Raw genomic sequence first — 22,879 nt, forward strand, 5'->3', positions numbered from 1 at the left:
AGGCTGGACCACACCTTGCTCCACCCTCCAACTAGAATGTCCTCCACCCTACTGGGCTTTCTAGATTCTTCCTTCCAACTCCACCTGCTCACCCTATCAGAGGAGACCTTAGTGTGTTTAGTATTCTTTCCCTCTATAGCCCAGATATCACTTGCTTCCTTGTAGATCTCTGCTTGGGCTCCATCAATTTCACAGTTTTTTGAAATTTCCTATTATCTCTGGAATTTTTATTTCTCAGGGATCATTACTTTCAGTATCTCTCTCTTTGAAATTCCAACTCTTCCATACAATATGTTCTTGCCTTGCATCAACTCAGCATGGAACTGAAATTTCTTTTATGCTTATTTAGTGTATGTCAATTTTAAATAAAAAAAAATTCAATTTTATTTTACTATCTTCATCTAGAGAGCTCAGGCTCTGTTTATCTGGTAGTATCTTTATTTTTCTTCATTATTAAAAGACAGATTTGCTTGATATGTAATCTTTGGGTGATCTTCCCCTATATCCTTGCAATAGGCCACCCCACAGCTTCCTTGCATTGTTTCTTTTTGGAAGACACCTGTGGTCCCCTTGGGTATAAGGAGAAATTTTTATCTGTTACTTCTAAAGTTATCTCTTTGCCTTTTCACAGTTTGACTATGATATCCCTAGGAATGGATATTGAATCTAGAGGTTTATGTTTTATATCAAATTTGGTAAGTTTCCAGCCCTTATTTCTACAAGTATTTTTACTCCCCCACTCTCTGTCCTTTGTGAGTCTCTCCTTCCACCTGTGTCAGTAGCCTTGCTGATGTGAGTGTTCAGGTCCTGCAGCACCATTACTGGAAGCATCTCTGCTCTGTGTTGCTGTGTTGCCTCTGCTCCTTTATATAGCAATTGGCTATACTTATGCAAGTCTGTTTCTGGGCTCTCCTTTCTTTTCCACTGATATGATTGTCAATTCTTTCTCCAATATCCTACTGTCCTGGTAACTGTTGCTCTATAGTAGGTCTTGAAGTCAGGTACTATCAGCCCTCCAGATTTGTTCATCCCCAGCATGGTTTTACCTATTCTAAGATTTGTGTCTCTCCTTACAAACTTTAAAAATCAGTTTTTTCAGTCTCTACAAATTAACTCGTTGGAAGTTTGGATCACATTCAATATATAGAGCAAGTTGGGAAGAACTGACAACTTAATAATATTCAGATAATAACATTTTCTATCCATGTTATCATCAAATAACTTTCCATTCATTTAGATCTTCTTTGATTTATTCCATCATAGTTTTAAAGTTTTCTTCATATAGATCCTATAAATATTTTGTTAGTTTTTTTTTTCTGAATAATTAATCTGGGAGCTAATTAAGGTAATGATTTTTTTAAAATTTCATATTCTAGGGCTGGGGTTGTAGCTCAGTGATAGAGCGCTTGACTCGCATGTGTGAGGCCCTGGGTTTAATTCCCAGCATCACATAAAAATAAATATAAATGAAGACATTATGTTCATTTACAACTAAAAAAAAATTTTAAAAATTTCATATTCTACTTGTTCATTGCTGATATATGAGGAAGAGAGAGATTTTTCTCAATCTTCTATCTTGCTATTTGGGTATAATTACTTACTCATCCAAGGTGTTTTCTTCTTTTGTTTGATTTTCTTTTTTTAAAAAAAATGTTCTAATTGGTTACACATGACAGTAGAATGCACTTGGATACGTCATGTAGAGATGAAGTATAATTTCTCATTCTTCTGGTTATACATGATGTAGAATCCCACCAGTTGTATAGTTCTCTATGTACATAGGGTAATAATGTCTGACTCATTCTATTAGCTTTCCTATTCCTCCACTCTCTTCAGTCCCTTCTCCCTAAAGTAACTGTATTCTTCCCTAGTACCCGCTGGCTTGTAAATTGGCATCCGCATATCAGAGAAAACATTTGGCCTTTGTTTTGGGGGGTTTGGCTTGTTTTGCTTAGCATGATATTCTCCAGTTCCATCCTTTTTACTGTAAAATGCTATAATTTAATTATTTGAGGCTGAATAATATTCTATTATATATATATCCATTATATATATAATATATATAATATGTATATATATCCATTATATGTGTGTGTGTGTGTGTGTGTATATATATATATATATATATATATATATATATATATACATATACACATGTATTCTGCATTTTTTTACCCATTCATCTGTTGAAGGACACCTAGTTGGTTCCATAGTTTAGCTATTGTGAGTTGAGCTGCTATAAACATTGATGTGGCTGCATCACTGTAATATGCTCTTTTTAAGTCCTTTGTGTATAGTCTGAGGAGAGGGATAGCTGGGTCAAATGGTGGTTTTATTCCCAGATTTCCAAGGAATCTCCATACTGCTTTCCATTTTGGCTGTACCAATTTGCAGTCCCACCAGCAATGTGTGAGTGTACTTTTTTCCCCACATCCTCACCAACATTTATTATTGTTTGTATTCTTGATAACTGCTATTCTGACTGGAGTGAGATGAAATCTTAGAGCTTAGTTTTGATTTGCATTTCTCTAAATGCTAAAGGTTTTGAACTTTTTTTATATATTTGTTGATTGATTGTATTTCTTCTTCTTTGAAGTGTCTGTTCACTTCCTTAGTCCATTTATTGATTGGTTATTTGTATTTTTGATGTTAAGTTTTTTGAGGTCTTTATATATCCTGGAGACTAATGCTATACTTGAGGTGCATATGGTAAAGATTTTCTCCCATTCTTTAGGCTCTGTGTTCACATTCTTGATTGTTTTCTTTACTGAGAAAAAGCTTTTTAGTTTGAATCCATCCCATTTATTGATTCTTGATTTTACTTCTTATGCTTTAGGAGTCTTGTTAAGGAAGTCCAATGCTAGTCTGACATGATGAAAATTTGGACCTGCTTTTTCTTCTATTAGGCATAGGGTCTCTGTTCTAGTATCTAAATCTTTGGTCCACTTTAAGTTTCATGAAGAGTAAGAGATATGGATTTGATTTCATTTTGTTTGATTTTGTATGTAGACAATACTATCACCTTCAAAGGCAGTTTTATTTCTTCCTTCCAAATGTATATAGTTTTTCACTTTAGTCTTACAATATGAGATTATATTAATTATTTGAGTGTTGACGTATAGATAAATCTCAGTTGCTTTTACTATGTAATTCTCTATATTTATTTTGAATAATATTTGTTTGTTTTGTTAATTCCTTTGTATCTCTTTATGAAAGATATTGGTCTGTAATTTTCTTATAATATTTCTGTTTAATTTTGTTATTAGAGTAATGCAGACCCAATAGAATAAGGTAGAAGGTCATCCCTCAACTTCTGTCTTCTGAAAAAGATTGTAGAGAATTTATTCCTTAAAGTGTTTCTTAGGATTAACCAGGAAACCATCTGGGCCTGATGGTTTCTATTTTGGAAGGTTATTAAATATTGATTCAATTTCTATGAGTTATAATTCTGTTCAGATTATCTGTTCTTTTGTGTGAATTTTGGCAGATTTGTCCACTTCATGTAGTTTATTGACTTCGGGGGCAAAGAGTTGTTCAGAGTGTTCATTTATTATCCAGCTGATATCTGTGGGATTCAGTGTTGATGTGGCTTCCTTAATTTTTGTCATTCCATGAGTTGTAGTTTTTTTGGTTTATTAGCCTTTCTAGAGATCTATTGATTATATTTATTTTTTCATATTATTTGATTTTTTCTATTAAAGTTAAAAATTATTGACATTCTGAGTAAGGATATAGAAATTATGAAAAGCTTAGGCTACAACTGTTAAAGCCTTATATACATAATGCTACTTCTAATTTATCACAGGATTTACTTCCCAAAAGTTTAATCACAGCTGGATTGAGAGAGTGCTTGGGAAATGTGGCAATATGATTTATATAAGTATCCCACATTAGAAATCAACTGAAGATCCAAAGTGATTAGTCTTTGTGGAATTTGAAGCAAAAGAACCAACAACAAAAATTATTGAGGTACATCCAGATCCTAAGAAAAGCAAAAAGTGTAACAAGAGTCACAAGTAGGAGAAGTAGTTTTTGCGATCATTTCAGGTTTTTAACAATCTACTAGAAACAGCACCAAGAAAACCTGGTGTACTTGCCAAAACAGTGAAAAAAGGCTATTCCAGCCAGAGTAGCTACTACTTGTTTAATATTGAAATAGATGTAACTAAAATAAAATTAATGATAACATTATTTTAAAAAAATATGTATGTGTATATATATATATATATATATATATATATATATATATATATATAGTTTGTTGATAGACTTTTATTTTATTTATTTATATGCAGTGCTGAGAATCAAACCCAGTATCTCACACATGCCAGGTAAGTGAGCTACCACTGAGCCACAACCCCAGCTGCTAATGATAACATTATTAAGAAGAAAAGGAAAAGAAGAAAAGCTGAATGAAGAAGAAAGACAATGTCCAGGTCAAAGAGTTAAATGTGGACACAGGCAACATAATCATCTATAAAATGAAAGACCAAGGACTATGTCTGAGGAATCTGAAGCAGAAACACCTGAACTCCAAATGCAATCTGCAACAAAGGGGAAAAACAGGAAAGAGAAGAGTTCAGCTTAGCTGGATTCAGAACAGAATGAGGAGGAGAAGTAGTTCTGAAGATGGAGACTACCTAACTCCCAGATCAAAAGTGAAGAAATGTCTCAGAAAGACCACATTAAAGAAGAAGCTCCTGAAGATTCCAAAGTAAACAGGTAGAACATTAAGGTTATTATAATAAGCTGTTGGTTGTTTCAACTCCCTAATAGCCACAAATTTGTTTAACTCTATTTTGCTTTCTCTAGATTTAGAATTCTCTGCAGAAAAAGAAAAGGATACTGGCAATATAAAAGATGATTCTCTACTAAAAATAAGATGGAAACGTGAGAAAAACATGTACAGGGAGACATAAAACAGAGAAGATGTTATACCATTGAAATTACAGTCCAAGTAAGTATATGGCACACAGATTTTTAATTTATGGTTATCCTCAACATCATAAACAGGGCCTCTGACTTAGCCAAAAGTAGATATTTGGAATATAAAATTGGCCTAATATAGCTTATTAACTTGTGGCCTTTGCCTTTTAGGAATCTGTAAGGGTAAGAGGACTGACAAAAAGAAAGATCATGAGTAACTGAACAAACACAGTGATAACCTCATAATAAAGTCTGTCCAACTTTTAGGAAACTTTCCTTTCTGTACTTCAAATTCTACATACCACTCAGGATACCGATAATCATCAGGTCTGAGAAAAGTACATGTATTGGTTCTAACTTCACATATGTCCTCTTCTTTAATATTCTCTGGATGTGAATAACATGTCATGGTTCCTTTAGTTAAGCTTTGATCAGTCTGGTTATAAACTACCAACTCATCAAATATTTTACATCCTTGGTTAGATTAGAGAACTTTTGGATCTACCAAAGACATAAATTTTCTTCATGTGAAAGAGAGTAAGAGATAATTATTACACTTATCAAAAAGTATGTCAAGCCATAGGATTTCTTCACATATCTCACCTTCTTGCTCATGCAGTTGCTCTGCCTTGTGTTAATCTCTGCTGCTATGGGTTTTGGCGGCAAGCATGCTGAGGCTCTGGTTTCTGCTGAGAACTGTGGGATTACCTTTAATTATACACTTAGGTTTAATGATTTGTAACCCTGAAAACTGGTGCCCTTTCAACCTATTCTGAAGGCTTTCCTTTGAAATTTCTTCTTTCAAATTTTCCTTTATGAAATAATATTAATTCTGTGGCCTGCTAGTGCTTGCTTAGAATAGGAAAATTTGTCACTAAAAAGACTGGTAATGAGGTAGAAGATAAAGATCACAGAAAAATGACAATCACCATGTTTATAAAGAAAAGGAGTTAAGAAAAATAATGAATGAAAAAACCTTAAATGATATCAAATTGATAGTGTTTTTATACCAAAATCATGTCATAGTGGGAGTTTTTGTTGAAAAATATACATAAAATAAAACTTGCTATTTTAAGTGTACAATTCGGTCACAGTAATTACTTTTTCCATGTTGTACAATACTGAATGTTAACCATTTCCATTTTTTCCAAACAAAAATTCTAGACCATTAAATGAAAGATCCACATCCCTCCTCTCCTTGAACTTCTGCCAATTTCTATTGTAGAATTGTTTAATATTTGTCATTCTATGCCTGGTTAACAACATTAAGTTTAAAAGTTAATTCATGTTATGCATACATCAGAGCTTCATTCTTTTTTTTTACAATGGAAGATACATTACATGTACATACAACACATTGCTTATTCATTCACCTATCTAGGAACATTTGGGTTGTTTTCACTTTTTGGCTAACATGAATAATGCTGTTATGAACATTGATGTGTGAGAGTCACTGAGTTCAATTTTCTTGTATGTATGCCTAGAAGTGGATTTTCTGGATTACATGAAAATTTTATGCTTAATATTTTAGAAACTGCCATATTGTTTTCCAGGATAGTTGCACAATTTGCATTTCACCAGAAAACACCAGGATTCCATGTTTCCACATTCCCATAATCATTGGTTTTCCACATAGTTTACAATGGACATTATAATGTTAGTAAACTGGTACTACCCTATGATTTTGATTTGTTTTTCCCTAATGACTAGTGATGTTTTATTATGCTTATTGGCACTTGTATATCTTTTCTGGAAAAATGTTTGTTCAAGTTTTTTATTCATTTTAAGTATTTCTTTGATATTTAATTGTAGCTATCCTTTATCAAATATAAATTGCAAGTGTTTTCTCTCATTCTATAGATTATCTTCATTGTTTATTTAACTTTATTTTAACAGGCTCATTAAGGTACAATTGACATACAATAAACTGTGCATGCTGTACATATTTAAAATTGATAATTTATTTGTGTGGACCAATGAGGCAGTATACTGAGTCCTTGCATTTGTGGATTGATGAAGGGACGTGGAACAGTGTTGTATACTAGTAAAGACTCCCTGGGGAGCCATAATTGGGCAACGAATTTGGAAAGAACAACACGAAAGTTATGCAATTGACTATATATCATGAACTTACTCATGTTAAGATATCTACTCCTGGAAATATGGAGTCAGATGCTGTGATTAAGGTGTGCATGCTGGCCCCAATGCAGGCAGTGGGCCTGATCCTGTGGTACATAGAAAGTATACATCCAAGTGCTAAAATAGGATGGAATGAAGTTGAAAAGGTGACTATGATAATAATGGCAGGTGTACTCCCACCTCCAGATCATCTTTTCACCCATGTATAGACAGGGACAGAAGCAGTGAGCTTTTCAATCAGTGTGGAACTGGTATACTGATCATATTGACACTTTGACAAACAGTAAAGAACATAAATATGCCTTGGGGAGGGCTACTGACTTTTTTCAAGATTTATCTGGTAAGAGAGTTAATCAGACTACCACTAGCAAAGGTTTTGAGAGGCTAATGTAATATCTGGATAGCCACACTGGGTTAACGGTGACCCAGGATAACTGTTTTGCAGGCATGCTCTTCAGGAGTGGCCCTAAGAGTTAGGTAGTAGTTAGTAATGAGCTGTGGAATACAAACGTAGCATAGTCACAGAATTTTTTGGAATTGTCTTTAATGAATAAGCAAGTAACTTGTAGAAAAATAACCTGAGAATCAACAGGTGAGAGCCAGTAAGACAGATGTAAAGAAGGAAAAAATCAACGGGACTAACTCCCAACAGAAAACACCAGCTAGGATCATTGTAAGGTTGGGGTTGATGGTCATAGATTTCTCCATGTATTTTAGAAGGGAAATTTCATTAGTAAAGCAGGTGTACTAAAGTTTGCCAGGTCATTAACCCCAGGACCCACATTAACATAGAATTGATTTGTAGATGCAGCCCCCTTGAACAAGATGGTTACCTAGGGCAGTTCCAGAAAAGACCAACTGGGATAAAAAATTCCCCCACCCAAAGTAAAGGAGGAGTTAAACATCTGACTGGTGAAGAGTGCAGAAAGTGGATCCCAGTTCTCCTGGCAACATATAAATTTGGGAGTATCATTAAGCTTCCTGTGCCATTCTCTTCTCAGGGATGACCCACTAGTTCTCTGTTTGAGCCTTACTTTCACTTATAATCAAATTCTCTTACTTGGCTTTTCATGTCTAACTCTAAGTTTTCTTTTGCCAGCATACAAGAAACAAGGCTTGGAGTTTTGGCCCTTCATTCACCTGTGACACTAAGCACATGAGGTATCATGGCATTTTCATCTGTCATATAACCATCAGGTAGCAAGCAGGGTTGGTGGAGAGAGAGAAGGGCTTATTCAAGTAATACATATGGAACCTACTAGGCAAACTCAGCCATCTGGGCTGGAGTCTTTGGAGAAGTGGTAATAAATTTAAGCACTCATAAGGCTGACATGTCTTCCCCTTATGGGCACCTGGGAGCTCTGGCCTCTGCCCCAAGCTGTGCAATCTAAGTCTTACATCCAGATGCTATTGCAAGAGTTGATACCCAGACAGAGCTGCTAGTTTATACACTGTACACATTAAATTCAGGGTAGGGAACAATCCAATGGGGGCTCAAGAGACTTGTTTTCCTAACTTGATCCCTGTTGATTCTGTTGGACTCTGGACCTGTGGTCACAGTTCATTCCCTGAGTGGGACTAAAAACATTTTAAAAATACCTTGGAGCACTACAGTTGGCCTCCTGGTCTAGGATGCCATTTCATTTTCAGTTTTAGTAACCCCTCATGGACCCTGTCATTTTGGCCAACATTAACCCCAGTTGCTGCTGCCATGATATGTAACAGAGATGATACCACCAGTGCCATCTTGCTAGGTGGCAGATTTACGTATGCAAATTCTTATTCAACATTTACTTTTTATCCATACTTGCAATCTTTTGCTGTTCTTGCTGTTTTCTCTAGAACTTGTGCTGTTAACAAGACAAAGAGTGTTTAGTGCCCTGATATCACGCACCTCATATCACACATGAAAACCTGAATTAAGGTCTTGTCTGATTATGTTCCCTCTATAAGAGAGATGATAAGTCATTTGTTTAGTTCCTAGGGGACAAAAACTTGTTGTTACTGTCATTTCAATAATTAGAAATTCTCAGTTTCATTTTGTGCGTGTGCTTCTCCTCCTGCTATCAACTCTGCTTATAAGCTGAACAAATGGCCTTTCAGCATGCCATTTACATAATGCTAAAACCTCTTAGAGGCTCAGGTGACATCACAAAAGAGGGGCACATGAAATTGTAAGAGCCAGTCACAAGGTGGAATGTATGAACTCAGCTTGACACATCTGCAGTCATCTTGAATCTTAACTGCCATGATTCCTCCAGGGTACTTAAGTTATTTCTGCATAGGTTACCAGCATAGTACAAATAGACAAAACCATTAGAGTGACACATAGAGCTTTATAACTAAACCCTTGTTCCAGGAATGTGCCTGATTAACCTATATTTCCGCTAAGATATTCACTTTTGTCCCAAACCCTATGTATCCCTCTCCTTCCGACCCAAATTATAGAAATGCTACTGATCTTGCTGACACCCACAACCACAGTTTTGTCAGAAAGTCCCTCAATAAAGTGCATTCTGTGATTCTGAATCAATCTGTGTCTGTTCCTTTGGTTTCATGACATCTTGATGCTTGTACTCATACACCGGGACTGGGTTGTTCTGAAAATGATAGCTCAGAAGATAGTAGAAAGCCTCACAAAGAGGGTTAGAAATCTGTATCTTGGGCTAAATATAACAAACTGTTTCCACATAAATTCACACAGATTTTTTTCATTCATAGAGCAAAGAAATATCTTAATTTTTTATAATTTCAAAATATTTGTGCAATTTTTGCAAAGTTCATCCTTCTCAGATTTGTTTGTATTAATTTTCTTCTGTCTTGACATAGTTTATATTTTAAATGTGAGAAATCTACCTTTTTAATGCAAATTTGTTCAGACTCCTGTCACAGGATAAATAAACTCCATGAGTAACCTCCCTGCCCATCCTCTTTTTTATAGCCAAAGCAAGGTTTACTCCCTGATTCTCCTTTTCTGTCCCTCCCACTCTGGCTGATAGTCTTGTCCATTGCTCTTTTAACTTACCAGAGAAGTATACAGTAGATTTTTTATTTAGATGGTTTGACTTACCATTTTTCAATTTTAAATTGGCCCTAAAGTATACCCACATAACCACTCTGTTTTTTTTTTTTTTGCATAGTATTCATTAAATTACATGAAATATTCAGCACCTTATTATGAAATAGATTTGTGTTAGTAGATTTTACTAAATTGTAGGCTGATGTGTTTTAAGCACATCAAAGATAGGCAAGGCTAAGCTGTGATGTTTGGTAGAGTAAGTGTATTAAATGTGGTTTCAACATGATATTTTCAATTTATGAAGTGTTTATTTTGGTACATTCCTATCATAAATTGAGGAGCATTTATATAGTTCCAGTATTTAAAAGGAAATAATTCAGAAGAAAATTATAGAGCTAGAGACTGCTTCCTCTGCTGTCACTCATCTCAACTCAGAGAACCTCTACAGTGGGCGTCCCAGTTTCTTAACCACTTCTGCTTCTTTTATATTATTGATGATTATTGCTAACTGATTATTGGAAAAAAACAGTGCAGTATTATTCAGGCCTGTCTGGTTTTGATTGTTCATATTTATCAATAGGGTTTTCAACTTAACTAATTTTGTATGTGTAATTCATTTTCATTAATTTCCCAACTACTTCTAATTTTTCTTTTCATCTTTAAAATAAGATACTTAAAAGGAGATATATATATATATATATATATATATATATATATATATATATCTTTTCATTTTTAAATTTCCATTTTGTAATTGTAGCTATTTTTTCTCATTTTTGTATGTTTCTCAATCAGAGTCAGAAATTATGACCTGTAAAGAACTCATCAACTCATCAATATTTTTCTTGGTGTGTTTAAGGTACGGTAATTTTAATGATTTTATTAGTGTACTATAGTTATACATACTGGTGGGATGGGTTTTGATATGTTCATACATGCATGGAATACAATTTTCTCCATTTTAATCCCCACTACTCCCACTTTCCTTCCTTCCTCCCTCTTCCTGTTCCTCTTCCTCTACTCTACTGGTTGTCTTTCTAATTATTTGTTGCTTTTTAATTAGTGCCTTATAGATATACATAAAGGTGGAATTCACTGGTGGTATATTCATATATATGTACATCACATAATTTGATCAATTTCACCCCATAGTTCCTCTCTTTTCCTAGTCCCTCCTCCCTCTCCTTCAGTCCCTTTCCTCTACTTCTCTGATCTCCAATCTATTTTCATGGGACCCCCCCACCCCCCGCCCCTGGTCTCTTTCCTCTTATTTCACTCTGTCTTTTACTTGTGAAAAAACATTCCACCCTTGGTTTTCTGCCTCTGGCTCATTTCACTTATGTTTTCCAGTTCCACCAGTTTGCCAGCAAATGACATAATTTCATTCTTCCTTATGTCTCAGTAAAACTCTATTGTGTATATATACCACATTTTCTTTATCCATTCATATGTTGATGGGTACCTCGGCTGGTTCCATAATTTGGCTCTTGTGGATTGTATTGCTATAAACATTGATATGCCTGTATCACTATGGTATGCTGATTTTAGTTCTTTTGTATAAATAACAAGGAGTGAGATATCTGCATCATGTGGTGCTTCCATTCCAAATATTTTGAGGAATCTCCATACAGCTTTCCAAAATGATTGTACTCATTTGCAGTACATCCACAATGCATGAGTATAACTTTCCCCCCCATACCCTCACCAGCATTTATTATTATTTGTATTCTTGATTGTTGTCATTAAAACTAGAGTGAGATGAAATCTCAAAGTAGCTTTCATTTGTATTTCTGATTGCTAAGGATGTTGAACATTATTTCCATATATTTTTTGACCATTTTTATAATGCATGATAATTTTTATATTTGTTCCAATTGTGTACAATTGTCACTGCTGTACTTATAAATTTATTCATGAATGAAAATACATGGTATATCTACCATTATCTCTTTAAAGATTATCAGTCATGCATCTATGTATTTGGAAACTTTATCTACTTGAAAGTGATGTTAGATGTGTAAGTATATGTGCATAAATATATCTTCCTTATAGAGGTATTTTTCCATTTTTTAATGTTTATATATTATTATTTGGAATGAGTTTTATGTAAACATCATTTGGATTTGTATCTCTCTCATTCTAAGAGTCTGCCCTTCAGTAAGATATTAATTTCTTGCTCTTTGCATATTTGTCTTAAGAATTTGCTACTCTTTCTGCTATGATGTTTTCAATTTATCATGCTAAGTAATTATAAATATATATATATATATGCATATTTTTGCATACACATATATGCACTACATGTGCCCACACAAATATATAATTTATAACCAATTATATTTGCATAAAATTACTTTATCTGACATTTATTCATTGCTCAAGAGTTATTTTTATTCCTGTAGACATTAGAAAGTTATATATCCCATATATGTTCTTTGGGTGATTGCTATTACACAGGAATTTAATTTACTTTGGGCTTCTGTCCTTGCCCAGGGTTAATGGATCCTCTACCCAGTCTGGACTAGAACCTCCATAATTGTTGCTTTCTTTCTCAGCCTACAGAAACAGATACCTCAAAACTGATACTCAGATTGTCACTTTAAACTTAGTTGTAGACATTAAATTTTTATCAATATTTACAGTCAGTTTGATGGTTTGCTGTGCTGATCACAGTGCTGCCTTGGGAGGGCCTGCCAGGGTGGTAACTTGGATAACCCAGAGAAAAAAATATGAAGCCAGTGAGCTTAGAAATGCCACTCTTTTAGGAAATTAACATTTTTCAAGGTACCAGAAGTTTTGTATGGCTGGACCCTACAGTCAGAGAGCAGTAGAATTTTCATAGAGACTAAAAAAAATTAGGTCAATCTTTAAGTAATCTTCAGGTAACAGTATTTTTCAGTAGAGATCTTAGAGCCCATGAAAGTGTAACACAGAAAAATATGGCATTTGTCTTAAGAGCTCCAAGGAGGAAATTCCAGCACAGCAATCACTGTATGGAGAAACTACCATACAACCAAGACCATACTGTAGGTTCCTGTGGCAAGCACCCCATGAGAAATCTCTCCAAAGGGCCTGCTGTTTTTCTCCTGTGTCCTCACCAAGGAAAGAATCTTTCATCTAATCCTGAACTTGAGATGATTGCCTTGGTTCTGTTTGGTATAACTCCTCTATAGAAAATCCCCCAAATCTTTGGTACTTGTGTCCTATTTAGAATACACCAACTTAAATACCACTTGTTCTTGACTTAGTTTATATATTGGAAATACTTGGGAACTGTTAATGGTCCTCATCTGCTACAAAGAATCTAATTCAATTGGTCCAGTGTAGGCTGCACACCAGGTCTTTTAGAAGCTCCCAAGTGATCCCTATTACAGTGTGAATTTATACTACAGTATGAAAAAGAGGGAGGCACAAACTGTCTATAGGTAGGTAAAATTTAGTCTCCAACTAATTACATATTCACTTATGGCCAGGGCTAATGCATGAGTCTAATTGTGGGTTCAAACTATCTTGTATCCTGGGTCTCTTGGGAAGATTCCAGGTATGACCCCTGGGCCCAGATCTGCTGCCTATATTCCTGCACTGAGTTTCTCATCCTGAGATCCTGAGTTATGCACCTTGATGGAGTCCTCAGCCCAGGTCATCTACATGGACTGGGAAGGACAACTCACTGATTCAATAAACCAGGCAGAATCATCAAAGTATGGTGGACACATTGGTCAGCTACAGTATCAGATTGTGTTCCCCATGACTCCTTAAGAATACAGATGTTCCCTTAACGTATGTGCAGGGTCAGGGTACCATCAGATTCACCTGAGATATGTCATGCTCACACCTTGAAAGTCTACTCTTTCTGTTGCCAGAGAAAATGATCCAATCAATACACAGTCAAATAGAATTTTCTAAGCAAATGTCAGATAGGAATCCAATTTATTTGGGCTATATTTAGACCACCACCTGCCATGACTAAAGTTGGGCTAACTCTCCCTCCTTTGGTTTCCACACTTTTCCTTTAATTCGGTTGTAACTTTTTCACAGCCTCACCTCATATACACTAGCAACTAGGTTGTTAGTGCATATGAACTCAGTGTAAGCTCCCTAAGAACCACAGCTTGTGCAGCTTTGTGCCTCATCTCTTTCTTCTTTTGTCTTCTCTTATTAGGTTCTGCTCCTATTGCCAGAATAAATGATTGCAAACTGAGTTACAGTCATTTAAACTAAGTGATAAAGGTGAGGTAGGGTAAAAGAGATGATGAAAGATCTAATGACCTGATCTTTAAAGTCTAGACCTTGAATGGGGAGTCCCTAAGATCACCTCCCAATCTGATGACTTATCAGGAGGACTCAGAGGACTTAGTATATAGTTTTATTCATAGCTATAATTTATTACAGCAAGAGCTACAAAGCAAAAGCAGCAAGGAAGAGACACACTGGTACAGTCTGCAAGAATTGGCACAAGGTTCTGAGATTCTTCTCCCAATGGAGTCACACAAGGCAAGCTTAACTCCCCAATACTGTGAAATGTTGCCAACCAGGGAATCTGATCTGAGCCTACGAGTCCAAGATTTTTAATGGGGCACATGTCGTGTACACATCCTCAGTCTAGCATGTACTCCAATTCCAGACTCTCAGAAGGAAAGCAGGCATTCAACAAAACCCACTTTGTGTAATCCTTTAAGTAGAGCAAGCCACTATCATTATCATCAGGGTTGTATGCATTTTCCTTAAATCTAAGTTCTTGGATGTCAGCCAAGAGCCAACATTGTAAGCATACCATTCTAAGGGTAGCAATGAGGCTTGCTATGATAACCCTTACCCAAACAGAACTCTATCACTTTCATGTTTATAGTATCTTGCACATTCCCTCACATTCCAGCCAATTTTCAAATTATTTCTTATACTGGGGACAAAAATGTAAACAAACAACTCCAGTTATCTGTCTGTCCAGCAGAAAAAACTGACAAAGAAAGGAGCAAATAGAATATAGTGTGGTAATATATCTGATAATGATTGGTGGAATGTATGCTTGAGAATATATGCTTGAATCGGGCACATGGTTCCTGATATCACATTTACAGGATAAAATATACACATAGCATTGCAAGGTTTGAAAAAATTCTAGGAAATTAGCCAACAAATATGTTTGTTTGATAGTTGTAGAGAAAAAAAGAGAAAGCGTTTTTGAAAGCTCATACATTCCAGAAGGTCACAGTGGTTCACGTCTGTAATCCCAGAACTTGAAAAGCTGAGGGAGGAGGATTGCAAGTTTGAAGCCAGCCTCAGCAAAGTAGTAAGACCGTAGCAACTTAGTGAGACCCTGTCTCAAAATTTAAAAAAAAAAAGAAAAGAAAAAAGGATGGAGATGTAATCTGTGATACATTGCCCTTGGGTTCAATCCCCAGCACCAGAAAACAAAGAAAAAAAAAGAAAGCTCACATTATATCCCATCAGAACTGAAATACACAGAAGTCAACCTTGACACAAAGTTTTAAAAATTAGTCAGGTTGCCACAAACCAGCCCAATACAAGGACAGGAAGCCCTGAGGAGATGTAGAGCAAGGATCATGGCTTTGAACCCATCAGAGGTTTTCTCTGGAGTAAAAGTTGGCATCATACAGTGTTACTTTTAATGTGAAGAAACAAAGGAAATTATCTACAAATTCACTCTGGTTCAGAAAAGTGAGATTATAACTAATTAGAAAGTGCCAGAAAGTCAGATTGGACAATATTTGGATCTTTGTGTTTAAACTAAATGTAAATTTGTGTTTAACCTAAATGTTAATATTTCTCCCCTTTTAGCTTTAACATTGACCTACAACTTTAAATTCACCAATGCTTCAAGATCTGGCCCCAATTACCAACTAGAAATGGATATAGATTTCACTTTAAAATCTAATAATCCATCTTCTCCATGCCAATGACTTCTGTTAACACCTTTGAAGAGAATGAGCATTGCAGACCCAGCCTCAGCTTGGAAGTGTTGATTGCTTGTCCACCTCGTCAGGAATCATGAAATATACCACCATGTGTGACATGGACACCATGACTCCACACCAGGTCCTTTGAGTGAGGATATTATTATCTTACCATCTATACAAGGCAGATAGCAGTGTCCCTGACATCTTTGTCTCCCAATATCCAGTCATTCTGATCCTTTCCTAAGGCAACTTCAAATCCAGCCATGAAGTCTCTGCCCCCACGTCTTCCAAATTCAACTGACCTGTTTTTGCCCTCAGCAGAGACACCAGCATATACCCTTGACTCCTGCCATGCACTCTCCACATGCAGCCAGGGTGGTCTTCTCAAAAGTGTGTTAAGTTAGTCAATCTCCTGTTTAGTGCACTGTGATTGTTCATGAGGTGAAGGAAAAGACCCTGAGGGCCCTGAGTAAGACCCAACACAACCTTTCACTTCCAGCATCAATCCACACCATTTATGGATAAATATAGATGGATACACACACACACACACACACACATACATATACACACATATGATTGCCAGAGTGCGCGCGCGCGCGCACACACACACACACACACACCATGAGTATTAAATTTGTTAATTAAAATATAAAGACTCAAGATATGTTCTGGTTGTTCTTCTCTCATTGGTCAGTTTAAGAGATGTGTTTCTTCTAGTTTTAGGGCTGAGATTAATTATTAGTAATTTAGGAAATCTGAATTTGTAATAATGCTATGTTCCTTAAGAGAGGAGCTATCTACTCTTTTCCCTAATATTTGTGAAACTATATTTTTATTGAGATAAAGTTTACATAATCATTAAGGTGAACCCCATTCTTATCAAGCATTCATTCCCTATTCTCCCCTTCTACCAGCTTCTATCTACCACTAACCTGTCTATTTCCATTGATTTACCTAATCTAGATATTACATATAAATTTAATTATATGCCATTGTATTTTTTGTATCTTAACATATCAGAAATTTCAATTCTTAAAAATGAGAATAAAGAACACTTAAACAAATCCTGTATTGACACAGAATTCCTTGTACAGATTTTCATTGCTTTGGGGAAAATTTATTACAAAAAGTAACTTTAGAGCATTATCCATAGCTTAATTAATATTAATAGTAGTAGTAATCACAATGTATTAGCTAACTGAATAGAATTTTGCAAAAATTGCATTTGCCAAGTCTCAGTTGTCCAAGTAGTGGTTTAGTAAGTTAGAGACAGGTTGTCATTGGAAATTAAAAAAATATTGTCAAACTTTTCCATAGTGTCCCTGAATTTACCATCACTTCTTTCTAAATAGATGAATTACTCATAAAACAAATGCCTTGATATGATTTTTTTTTCTTTTTCTTTTTGGTGGTGCTTGGGAATTGAACCCAGGTTCTCATATATGCTAGGCAAGGACTGTACCACTGAGCTACATCCCCAGCCTGAGATGAATTTTTAAAAGCACAAAAAGGAATTTTAACATAATCAATCTATTAATGATTCCTACAGAGAGATCCCTTAATATAATATTATATGAGCTGCATGTATTTAAAATGAAAAACCACTCTCTGTTTCCCTTTCCTTGTCTGCAAAGTGGACACTATATCCACTCCTGATTCATGGCTTTTTTTGATGTGCTGAGTATATGTTCTCATAAAAGCATCTATTATTATTATTGTCATTACTACTGATTATTTTACATATTCTATTTAAATCCCCATAGTTTAATGTCTAAAGAATTCACAAGTAATACTGAATACAGTATTCAATAATAACATGTATAATCTTTGGTAGATTAAGTAGATAAAATGGATTTTAAGTAGTAGATGTGTCTTTTATATTGCAACATATGTGTGTATGTTTAAAATATTCACATTTGTATATTGAATTCCAACGTTTTTTTTGATGGCTGGTACAAGCAGCTACATTTTATTAACATATGAAGACAAGACAAACTTTCTTAACCAAAGCTAGAAAGGATATGAAATTGTGTGAATACTAAAACCTCTGTGTTCATATAGAAAGTTATCATTAAGTCATAATCATGAAAAAATGTACCATACCATGAGTTTCTGTATTTATATAAAACAAATGTCACACAAAGCTTGCTTACAATGAACCAAACTAAAATAATCTTATGTATCAATTTTATAAACTTTAGAACAATTAAAACTGTCCAATCTAAAAAGCATAAAACTTTAGGCAGTTGCCTTTATATTCTGTTACTCTAAGAAAAAGGAAATAGCTTAATTCGGTATAGCTTAATAATAACAGATGGTCCAAGGAAAACCAATTAAGATATTAACAACTTTTACTGTAAGGCAAGTTATAAATATTTTATAATTCAATACAGTTTTTCAGCTTATATGTTTCTGAACAGTCAACATTATTGTTCATAATATGTTTCCAATTTCCCTTGTCTTTATATAGCAGTAATATCATATTACTGCAAGTTGTAAGATACATAAATGACATCATCTGCAAAGAAAATAAATAATGACCACTGCCTCTGACCACTGTGATGAAGTCATCTTTTAAAGTACTTTAAGAAAATGGGCGTAGGCAATATTAGGCTCCATTCCAGGGAACCATAACAAAGCAAAATAGATGTGTACCACATTAACTCGAACCCACATTAACATCTCTCCTATCTTTTGATGGACACTTCTCGTTTGTGCAAAACTCACAATAACAACAATTCTACACATTTACATTGCAAGATGTTCACCTGGAAAAAGTCAAATAGTAAAACCTGAGCAAGGACTTAACAACAGGTTACTCAGTAAGTCACCACTTTCTCCTGAGGTCAGGGATGGTGGTGGAGTGGTAACAGTAACACTGTGTTTGTCCCAGACAGTCTCCAAGATACCTGTCAGGAGCCCAAGCACCTTCTGCACCTGGTCTAGCAGCTTCCCCAACTGCTCCTTTGGAGCCACACTGAGACCCTCGCAGGGACAAGCTAGCTCTTCCGAAATTGTCTTCAACATGACCAACCCAAGGTGGGTTGTCACAGGGGACTGGATCGACTGTAAACTGTTGGTTAAAAAAAAGAATCATGGTAGAATATGGGCCAATCCTGATGTCCTATGTCAACAATAACATTCCTTATTAAGTAAGGTAAGGTTTTATGGTGAGCCAAAAGGAGTTTGGGCAGACAGCCATGGATTTCTATCTTATCCTAAGATGGGACCCCAAAGCCACATTTTATTGATCAGCCACATTTATTTTTATTCTCAAAAACCATTAAACTATACATCATTACATAGTCATTCCTGGTGCTGGAGAGAAAATAGAGGCAGAATCTCCCGGCTCCTATTTGCTGGGCAAAGTTATTAAGAAGCTCTTCTATCTCATGTTTTTCTTTTATTGGTTGTACAGTCATGGAAAAATTCTGTCATCAACCTTTCCAATACTCTGAGGGAGGTTTCTTCAGATGCCAGGCTGGCCCGGGAGAGGGTGGTTCAGGTGAGCTGGCTGTTGGGCTTCAGACCTGTCTCATCCACACAGTTCAGGTCATAGTTCCTGCAAGCTCGGGAAGTCCCCTGACCATGCAAGACAACCCCTTCCCCACCAGGGACCCGCAGGTACCCTGCGGTACCCTCTAAAAGAAGCATGGCCTCTTGGTCTGCTTCATCAAACCTGGGGCAATTCATCCAGATCCACTCATTCCTCCCCAAGAAAACTAAAAAAGCAGGAAATGGGGCTCAGAGGCTGGCGAGGAGGGCAGGTGAGGGCCCAGTCAGGGGATCCCGGCTTCCGAGGACAGAAGCTGCGGTGGACTCGGCCTGAGCTGAAGTGGTGGAGGCTGAAGGGACTGCCATGCTCCGCACGGGTGGTGGGCTCAGGAGAGAGGCCGGCAGGCCCGCCCTGGAGCTGCCGCTCACCTACGCAGCAGCCCCAGCCAACATTATTTTTTACTTGAAAGGGAATCCCCTCCCCATGATGATATGGTACACTTGAGAGTTGATTGATTTTAAAAAAAGTACATTCAAATAATGAATAAATCTCCATACTGATTCCAGAAACTGAAATAGTGTTGCCCACAAGCAACAGAACTCACACAAGTGAAGCGCACTGATGTATGCCCCATCTACTAATCCCTCATGCCTTTAGTGTACTGTCACAAATATAATTAGATAGTAATTGGTGCTTAAGCAATGGCTCACTGGCAAAAAGAAAAGTAATAAGCTGTTCCCTGGGAGCAGCTGATGAGCACAGCCTGAATGTCTGGAGAACCCGCCCTCTGCCTGGCTCCTTTGAAGAATGAGTTCACTGACTTTCCATTCTGACCTCTTGTATGTAGAATTAAAAATAGTTGGTTAGGATGAAAAGCAATTCCATATGAAGCCACTGCTGGGGCACAGAGTCATAAATTTGGGAAAGAGTCGTTTTACTCCCTTTGCCTCCATGTTTAAACCCTCATCTAATTCCTAAATGAAATCATTTCCTGAGAAGAATTGAAAATGGTTCTCTATACAAATACAAATCTTTGACTCTTGGTAGCACTATACACTGATTGTGTCTGATTGTCTTTAGCATGGAACTCATCAAAGCTAAAAAAAAAATATGAAAGGAAACACATATGGAATTTCTCTAGCTGAATCAGTTGAAAGTTTATATCACCCATGTCTACCTCATACCCTCAAAAGATGCCAGGGATACTGGGGCTATAATAGTTTGAAAATCACCATCAAAGGAAATATGTCAAGGGAAAATAAAGATTGGTAGAACCAGTTCCCCACACAGTCCCTGTGTTAGCTTTTCATTACTATAACAAATACCTGAGATAATCAACTTATAAATAGAAAAGGTTTATTTTATTTTTCTTTTCTTTTTTTCCTTTTATTATTTTTATTTGTTCTACTTAGTTTTACATGAGAGCAGAATGCATTTCAATTCATCGTACACAAATGGAGGGCAACATTACAATTTTCTGGTTGTACATGTTGTAGAGACGCACCCTTTGTTCAGTCATACATGTACCTAGGGTAATGATGTCCATCTGATTTCACCATCTTTCCTAGCCCCATAAGCCCTCCCCACTCTCCTTTTTTGCCCAATCCGAAGTTTTTCCACTCTTTCCATGCCTGCCTCCCCCCCTCCCACTTGCATCCACTAATCAGAAAAAACATATGGCCTTTAGTTTTTGGGATTGACTTACTTTGCTTAGCATAATATTCTCCAACTGCATCCATTTACCTGCAAATGTCTTTTTATTCTCTTTTAATGCTGAGTAATATTTCATTGTGTAAATTACCATAGTTTCTTTATCCGTTCATCTATGGAAAAGGTTTATTTTAGATCAAAGTTTTAGATGTTTTAGTTTGTGTTTGATTGACCCTATTGCTTTTGAGGCTGTGGCAGAACAGCCTATTATGACAGGAGTGATTAGTGGAGAAAAACTGCTTATCTCGTGGTAAGAGCAGAAGAGACATAAGATGAAACCAGGGCCCCAATATTTGCATCAAGGGCACACTCCCCAGTGACCTATTTATTTAGTCAGCTTTTTATTGCTGTGACCAAAATACTCAATAAGAACAATACAGTGGAAGAAAAGTTAGTTTCTTCTCACAGTTTAGCAGAGGTTTCTATATTCTGGGCCCAAGATGAGACAGAACATCATGAAGGAAGGGTATAGAGGAAGAAAGCAACTCATATTCTGCTTTTCCAAATGACTTCTGAAGTCCACTCTTTCCCCTCTGCCTCTCTGCCACCAAGCAGCCTCAGGCCCCCACTTCTCTGCACTAATCCAATGTCTAATCCAGTGTTTCCCAAACACCTATCTGATCTGAGTGAGCATTTCATAGACTCATGGGATCCTTTGTGGGCATGTACTCTCTTGATTTCTCGAGGTACAGCTCCTGTGTGGCACAGGTATGGAAAACGCCATTTTAGTTCATATTGTACAATTTTCTGATCCAGAACTTACAACAAAATACTTCATGATGAATTATATTTGCAAGTATATTGAAGATTTTGAAATGAGTGGATGAAGAAAAGCCATTTCAGTCAAGGGGATTAGCCAAGCATAGAAAGAGGGGCAGGAAAGAATGGTGCTAACAGTGACTTTGACAGCTTCTAATGGATGATAAATTTCTGGATTGACATATAGTGTGGGGTCAAGAATGGTTGTAGGGGAGTAGATGGAAACAAGGTTGAAGAATTGGTGAAGGCGTTCCTGTACCCGCTGTCTGACAGGGTCACAGCATGGGGGATGCTATGGCAGGGAATCACCATCTGGAAACCGAAACCATGGGGAATGTTAAGTGTTTTTGTTTATGATACTCATGATATGGATAATAGGGCATATGTCAATCAATAATAAAAGTATGTATTGCCTGAGATTGCAGGAAAATTCCCAGAATGAGACTAAGGATACAATTAAGACATGCCCCAAGGCATGTTTCAATATCTCTCAGGATACAAATAATAGTGTTATTCCTCAAGAAATTCACGGGGAAAAGATTGCAAATCAAGGTTCCTGAGAAAAGTTTTACAGTTTACACTAAGCCCCCTCTTCTAAAGCCACAACCTGTGCAACATACATTCCCCCCACTAACCGACCCTCCTTTGCCTTACACAGGAATTCATGATGGGAATGGGAAACCCATAGTTAATATAAATGGTAAATGGGTTGAGGTGCAGAGCCTGCCCTTTAGTTAAAGAATACAAATACGTAAGACTTGGTGTACTTTGACCAAGGATCAAAGAAACTCTTTAATAAAGCACTTAAATAGATCACATGAAAAAAGGAAATTACCTTGGAAATTAAAAATAAAATAATATAAAATTGACATAGATATATTTTAGAGGCACTTCAGAGTAGTAGGCTTT

Source organism: Marmota flaviventris, chromosome 16 (assembly GCF_047511675.1).
Source record: "Marmota flaviventris isolate mMarFla1 chromosome 16, mMarFla1.hap1, whole genome shotgun sequence".
Classification (NCBI taxonomy): Eukaryota; Metazoa; Chordata; class Mammalia; order Rodentia; family Sciuridae; genus Marmota; species Marmota flaviventris.